The 8,266-nt window shown below is 34.1% G+C and overlaps 1 long non-coding RNA gene across 1 annotated transcript; it reads left to right on the forward strand.

The window, feature by feature from the left end:
* Positions 1-1,719: 1,719 nt before the first annotated feature.
* On the forward strand, positions 1,720-2,144 carry LOC137572617 (uncharacterized). The gene is made up of 3 exons (XR_011031715.1): positions 1,720-1,850; positions 1,913-1,975; positions 2,034-2,144. It is a non-coding gene; the product is annotated as an uncharacterized lncRNA (long non-coding RNA).
* Positions 2,145-8,266: the final 6,122 nt, after the last annotated feature.

Raw genomic sequence — 8,266 nt, forward strand, 5'->3', positions numbered from 1 at the left:
CCTGATTCTACCTTTTTTATAAATAAATGTTGATTCGACTTTAATTTTAATTGTTTTATAGTATTCTAAAACTTTTTTTAAGATCTTCACATACATAGCCAAGTTTTAATAGGGACCACAACCTGGCCTTGTTTAGTAAGTAAGCTCTTAGGCTATAAGATCAAATACTTTATAATAATTAACTTTTATAATTAAAACGAAAATGTAAGACGAAATGTAAGACTTAAGACTTTTGAAAGTTTTCCATTGAATTATCTTAATATGGTAAACTCATTATGACCACTTTTAATGTTCTTCTTATAGTCTCTCTATGCTCCGCCTGATTGCCCTCGTATGCATATGCTCGTATAACTTGAATTTATTTTTATTGCAGAAATAAAACTCAATTTCAATTTAGTTTGCTCCCTGCACCGATCCTATAGTTTGTACACCTTCTCACTTCTTGGGTCAATTGGTTGTCATAAATCTTCATAGAACTTTGTTGACTGGCGGCGACAATGCGAAAAATTGAAAACGAAATGATATGAGAAGATATATTTTTTTCTTTCATTACAATTTGTATGAATTTCAAATTATAGAAATGGCAATAAATCAAATTCTCGTTAACCGTATGAGACGGGCAAATTTGCTAAACAAAAAAATAAATTGTTTTTCCTTTTTAAATTAGAAACGAGGAGCAAGGCGAATGAAAACCAAACGAAAATGAATCTCAGTTTATTGTAATGAAATTTAAAAATGCAATTTTTCTCAGAATTCTCAATTGTCAGATGATAAAGTACAAATCTGACAGACTGGTTAGCTCTTTGGTTGGCTGATTAATGCAGTCGAACAAGATAATGACAACGCAAAACAATCCACCCAAAAGCCACCCCAGTGGATACCCATCCACTTGCCCACGCTGTGGCAAGTTCCCGTTTGCCACAGCCGGTTGCATGCAACCGTTGATTAAAACGGACAAACTCCAAACTTAATTCTAAGGCATTTTCACTGAAAATTGTTAAATATAATTTCCACAGAAAATTCTTTTTGCCATCTTGCAATTACTTATACGTTTCTCCTTTTCTCTTTCTCTCTCTCTCTCTGTCAGTTTTTTTTCTTTTTCCGTTTGTTGTTGTTGTTGCATCCAACTATATGCACTTCATGCGCGACTTCATTTAACTGTGGTTTGCATGATTATTGCTCCAGTTACCACCGCAGCCGATAAGAAAAAAAACTTTTTTTTCAAGTCGACCGAGTTCTTCTTTTTGCTCTTGTTGAACAAACTGCCATAACTTAACTAATAACTAATTATATACTAGTACCAGTAACTCATGAGATGCATGTGTAGTACAAACTAAGTTTAAATGTGTTTTTTTTTATTTTGCCATAAATTTGACAGTTCTAAACTGTTTTCACTTTGATAGGTCTCAAACTAATTAGCTGAAATCAGGTCACGAGCTGTGACAAATGCAGTATTGTAAAATACCCTAACATTAAAAATATTTCTAGAAAAGAACTCAATATTCCAGCCCTCTTGCCGCTTCCAGTTCTTTTATGCTCATTATCACATTAAACAACACTGAAAATGTAAGTGAAATTTCGCATGAATTTTCACAGTAAACAACACTGAAAGAGTTCAGTTCAGGTTTTTATAATCAAGTAGGCTGGGTAATTCTGTTAAATGTAACTACATAAATTTATCAACTCAATTTCATCAGTTGGTAAAAGTTACTTCGAGAACACACACAGTTCCTACTCTCGGAAAAATGTGAAAAATAAAAAAAAATGCTGTGCTTATTCCAATTGATTTTTTTTCCATAATTTTACAGTGTTGTATATAAAATAATTTTAAGGTACTTAAAAATAAAAAGGTAAAACTTCTTGTAATGCAACTGTACATTTCTTATATTTTTCAGAGACGTTTCCTTTTTAGATGGTATTCTTGGATTTTTACTTCATTTTCCTTTGGTCAAACTTTTGAACCAATTCCCTTAAGGTAACTTGTTCATACCATCAATAAAAATGCTTTTGTTTTAGTCTTTTAGTCTTTTTAGACCGAGACGTTTTCGATTTCGCTGTGCTTTTGGGTGAAACATATTCCATATTCTACGATTTCTCAACCTGCACTCAGTGCTCAAACTGTTTTCCTTAATCTTCAACCGAACTTTATATTATGGAAATCAATTATTTTCATCATGACTCAACTTTAGAAATGTGAGTTAACAAGTAACTACGTAAGTTTGAATACTTTTTTACAAAGGATGTGCTTTCAGATCTGAATGGATGTCCTTACTCGTCATACAGGCAACTGTTGAGTCAACATCACGGGCAGAAGGACCATGAAACGGATATATCAATTGTATTTTCCTTAATTTTATATATTTCTTTTAAAATTGAAGCTTTTCTGAAAAAAAGTTTGTCAAGAGACCTTCGACGATTTGGTCCAATTGTTGCGGTGTATTATGGAAATCAATTATTTTCTTCATGACTCAACTTTAGAAATGTGAGTTAACAAGTAACTACGTAAGTTTGAATACTTTTTTACAAAGGATGCGCTTTTCAGATCTGAATGGATCTCCTTACTCGGCATACAGGCAACTGTTGAGCCAACATCACGGGCAGAAGGACCATGAAACGGATATATCAATTGTATTTTCCTTAATTTTATATATTTCTTTTAAAATTGAAGCTTTGCTAAAAAAGGTTTGTCAAGAGACCTTCGACAATTTGGTCCAATTGTTGCGGTGTATTATGGAAATCAATTATTTTCTTCATGACTCAACTTTAGAAATGTGAGTTAACAAGTAACTACGTAAGTTTGAATACTTTTTTACAAAGGATGCGCTTTTCAGATCTGAATGGATCTCCTTACTCGGCATACAGGCAACTGTTGAGTCAACATCACGGGCAGAAGGACCATGAAACGGATATATCAATTGTATTTTCCTTAATTTTATATATTTCTTTGAAAATTGAAGCTTTGCTAAAAAAAAGTTTGTCAAGAGACTTCCACTATCCTGCTGGCAATGTCAGACCTTCTAAGATTTGTACCAATTGTTGCGGTGTATTATGGAAATCAATTATTTTCTTCATGACTCAACTTTAGAAATGTGAGTTAACAAGTAACTACGTAAGTTTGAATACTTTTTTCCAAAGGATGCGCTTTTCAGATCTGAATGGATCTCCTTACTCGGCATACAGGCAACTGTTGAGTCAACATCACGGGCAGAAGGACCATGAAACGGATATATCAATTGTATTTTCCTTAATTTTATATATTTCTTTGAAAATTGAAGCTTTGCTAAAAAAAAGTTTGTCAAGAGACGTCCACTATCCTGCTGGCAATGTCGGACCTTCTAAGATTTGTACCAATTGTTGCGGTGTATTATGGAAATCAATTATTTTCTTCATGACTCAACTTTAGAAATGTGAGTTAACAAGTAACTACGTAAGTTTGAATACTTTTTTCCAAAGGATGCGCTTTTCAGATCTGAATGGATCTCCTTACTCGGCATACAGGCAGCTGTTGAGTCAACATCACGGGCAGAAGGACCATGAAACGGATATATCAATTGTATTTTCCTTAATTTTATATATTTCTTTTAAAATTGAAGCTTTGCTAAAAAAGGTTTGTCAAGAGACCTTCGACAATTTGGTCCAATTGTTGCGGTGTATTATGGAAATCAATTATTTTCTTCATGACTCAACTTTAGAAATGTGAGTTAACAAGTAACTACGTAAGTTTGAATACTTTTTTCCAAAGGATGCGCTTTTCAGATCTGAATGGATCTCCTTACTCGGCATACAGGCAGCTGTTGAGTCAACATCACGGGCAGAAGGACCATGAAACGGATATATCAATTGTATTTTCCTTAATTTTATATATTTCTTTTAAAATTGAAGCTTTGCTAAAAAAGGTTTGTCAAGAGACCTTCGACAATTTGGTCCAATTGTTGCGGTGTATTATGGAAATCAATTATTTTCTTCATGACTCAACTTTAGAAATGTGAGTTAACAAGTAACTACGTAAGTTTGAATACTTTTTTCCAAAGGATGCGCTTTTCAGATCTGAATGAATGTCCTTACTCGGCATACAGGCAACTGTTGAGCCAACATCACGGGCAGAAGGACCATGAAACGGATATATCAATTGTATTTTCCTTAATTTTATATATTTCTTTTAAAATTGAAGCTTTGCTAAAAAAGGTTTGTCAAGAGACCTTCGACAATTTGGTCCAATTGTTGCGGTGTATTATGGAAATCAATTATTTTCTTCATGACTCAACTTTAGAAATGTGAGTTAACAAGTAACTACGTAAGTTTGAATACTTTTTTCCAAAGGATGCGCTTTTCAGATCTGAATGGATCTCCTTACTCGGCATACAGGCAACTGTTGAGTCAACATCACGGGCAGAAGGACCATGAAACGGATATATCAATTGTATTTTCCTTAATTTTATATATTTCTTTGAAAATTGAAGCTTTGCTAAAAAAAAGTTTGTCAAGAGACGTCCACTATCCTGCTGGCAATGTCAGACCTTCTAAGATTTGTACCAATTGTTGCGGTGTATTATGGAATTCAATTATTTTCTTCATGACTCAACTTTAGAAATGTGAGTTAACAAGTAACTACGTAAGTTTGAATACTTTTTTACAAAGGATGTGCTTTTCAGATCCGAATGAATGTCCTTACTCGGCATACAGGCAGCTGTTGAGTCAACATCACGGGCAGAAGGACCATGAAACGGATATATCAATTGTATTTTCCTTAATTTTATATATTTCTTTTAAAATTGAAGCTTTGCTAAAAAAAAGTTTGTCAAGAGACGTCCACTATCCTGCTGGCTCTGTCAGACCTTCGACGATTTGGTCCAATTGTTGCGGTGTATTATGGAATTCAATTATTTTCTTCATGACTCAACTTTAGAAATGTGAGGTAACAAGTAACTACGTAAGTTTGAATACTTTTTTACAAAGGATGCGCTTTTCAGATCTGAATAAATCTCCTTACTCGGCATACAGGCAACTGTTGAGTCAACATCACGGGCAGAAGGACCATGAAACGGATATATCAATTGTATTTTCCTTAATTTTATATATTTCTTTGAAAATTGAAGCTTTGCTAAAAAAAAGTTTGTCAAGAGACGTCCACTATCCTGCTGGCAATGTCAGACCTTCTAAGATTTGTACCAATTGTTGCGGTGTATTATGGAAATCAATTATTTTCTTCATGACTCAACTTTAGAAATGTGAGTTAACAAGTAACTACGTAAGTTTGAATACTTTTTTCCAAAGGATGCGCTTTTCAGATCTGAATGGATCTCCTTATTCGGCATACAGGCAACTGTTGAGTCAACATCACGGGCAGAAGGACCATGAAACGGATATATCAATTGTATTTTCCTTAATTTTATATATTTCTTTGAAAATTGAAGCTTTGCTAAAAAAGGTTTGTCAAGAGACCTTCGACAATTTGGTCCAATTGTTGCGGTGTATTATGGAAATCAATTATTTTCTTCATGACTCAACTTTAGAAATGTGAGTTAACAAGTAACTACGTAAGTTTGAATACTTTTTTACAAAGGATGTGCTTTTCAGATCCGAATGAATGTCCTTACTCGGCATACAGGCAACTGTTGAGCCAACATCACGGGCAGAAGGACCATGAAACGGATATATCAATTGTATTTTCCTTAATTTTATATATTTCTTTTAAAATTGAAGCTTTGCTAAAAAAAGGTTTGTCAAGAGACCTTCGACAATTTGGTCCAATTGTTGCGGTGTATTATGGAAATCAATTATTTTCTTCATGACTCAACTTTAGAAATGTGAGTTAACAAGTAACTACGTAAGTTTGAATACTTTTTTCCAAAGGATGCGCTTTTCAGATCTGAATGGATCTCCTTACTCGGCATACAGGCAACTGTTGAGTCAACATCACGGGCAGAAGGACCATGAAACGGATATATCAATTGTATTTTCCTTAATTTTATATATTTCTTTGAAAATTGAAGCTTTGCTAAAAAAAGTTTGTCAAGAGACGTCCACTATCCTGCTGGCAATGTCAGACCTTCTAAGATTTGTACCAATTGTTGCGGTGTATTATGGAATTCAATTATTTTCTTCATGACTCAACTTTAGAAATGTGAGTTAACAAGTAACTACGTAAGTTTGAATACTTTTTTACAAAGGATGTGCTTTTCAGATCCGAATGAATGTCCTTACTCGGCATACAGGCAGCTGTTGAGTCAACATCACGGGCAGAAGGACCATGAAACGGATATATCAATTGTATTTTCCTTAATTTTATATATTTCTTTTAAAATTGAAGCTTTGCTAAAAAAAAGTTTGTCAAGAGACGTCCACTATCCTGCTGGCTCTGTCAGACCTTCGACGATTTGGTCCAATTGTTGCGGTGTATTATGGAATTCAATTATTTTCTTCATGACTCAACTTTAGAAATGTGAGGTAACAAGTAACTACGTAAGTTTGAATACTTTTTTTACAAAGGATGCGCTTTTCAGATCTGAATGGATCTCCTTACTCGGCATACAGGCAACTGTTGAGTCAACATCACGGGCAGAAGGACCATGAAACGGATATATCAATTGTATTTTCCTTAATTTTATATATTTCTTTGAAAATTGAAGCTTTGCTAAAAAAAAGTTTGTCAAGAGACGTCCACTATCCTGCTGGCAATGTCAGACCTTCTAAGATTTGTACCAATTGTTGCGGTGTATTATGGAAATCAATTATTTTCTTCATGACTCAACTTTAGAAATGTGAGTTAACAAGTAACTACGTAAGTTTGAATACTTTTTTCCAAAGGATGCGCTTTTCAGATCTGAATGGATCTCCTTATTCGGCATACAGGCAACTGTTGAGTCAACATCACGGGCAGAAGGACCATGAAACGGATATATCAATTGTATTTTCCTTAATTTTATATATTTCTTTGAAAATTGAAGCTTTGCTAAAAAAAAGTTTGTCAAGAGACGTCCACTATCCTGCTGGCAATGTCAGACCTTCTAAGATTTGTACCAATTGTTGCGGTGTATTATGGAATTCAATTATTTTCTTCATGACTCAACTTTAGAAATGTGAGTTAACAAGTAACTACGTAAGTTTGAATACTTTTTTACAAAGGATGCGCTTTTCAGATCTGAATTTATGTCCTTACTCGGCATACAGGCAGCTGTTGAGTCAACATCACGGGCAGAAGGACCATGAAACGGATATATCAATTGTATTTTCCTTAATTTTATATATTTCTTTGAAAATTGAAGCTTTGCTAAAAATAAGTTTGTCAAGAGACGTCCACTATCCTGCTGGCAATGTCAGACCTTCTAAGATTTGTACCAATTGTTGCGGTGTATTATGGAAATCAATTATTTTCTTCATGACTCAACTTTAGAAATGTGAGTTAACAAGTAACTACGTAAGTTTGAATACTTTTTTACAAAGGATGTGCTTTTCAGATCCGAATGAATGTCCTTACTCGGCATACAGGCAACTGTTGAGCCAACATCACGGGCAGAAGGACCATGAAACGGATATATCAATTGTATTTTCCTTAATTTTATATATTTCTTTTAAAATTGAAGCTTTGCTAAAAAAGGTTTGTCAAGAGACCTTCGACAATTTGGTCCAATTGTTGCGGTGTATTATGGAAATCAATTATTTTCTTCATGACTCAACTTTAGAAATGTGAGTTAACAAGTAACTACGTAAGTTTGAATACTTTTTTCCAAAGGATGCGCTTTTCAGATCTGAATGGATCTCCTTACTCGGCATACAGGCAACTGTTGAGTCAACATCACGGGCAGAAGGACCATGAAACGGATATATCAATTGTATTTTCCTTAATTTTATATATTTCTTTGAAAATTGAAGCTTTGCTAAAAAAAGTTTGTCAAGAGACGTCCACTATCCTGCTGGCAATGTCAGACCTTCTAAGATTTGTACCAATTGTTGCGGTGTATTATGGAATTCAATTATTTTCTTCATGACTCAACTTTAGAAATGTGAGTTAACAAGTAACTACGTAAGTTTGAATACTTTTTTACAAAGGATGTGCTTTTCAGATCCGAATGAATGTCCTTACTCGGCATACAGGCAGCTGTTGAGTCAACATCACGGGCAGAAGGACCATGAAACGGATATATCAATTGTATTTTCCTTAATTTTATATATTTCTTTTAAAATTGAAGCTTTGCTAAAAAAAAGTTTGTCAAGAGACGTCCACTATCCTGCTGGCTCTGTCAGACCTTCGACGATTTGGTCCAAT

This window comes from Drosophila tropicalis, unplaced genomic scaffold (genome assembly GCF_018151085.1).
Source record: "Drosophila tropicalis isolate 14030-0801.00 unplaced genomic scaffold, ASM1815108v1 contig_393, whole genome shotgun sequence".
Lineage (NCBI taxonomy): Eukaryota > Metazoa > Arthropoda > Insecta > Diptera > Drosophilidae > Drosophila > Drosophila tropicalis.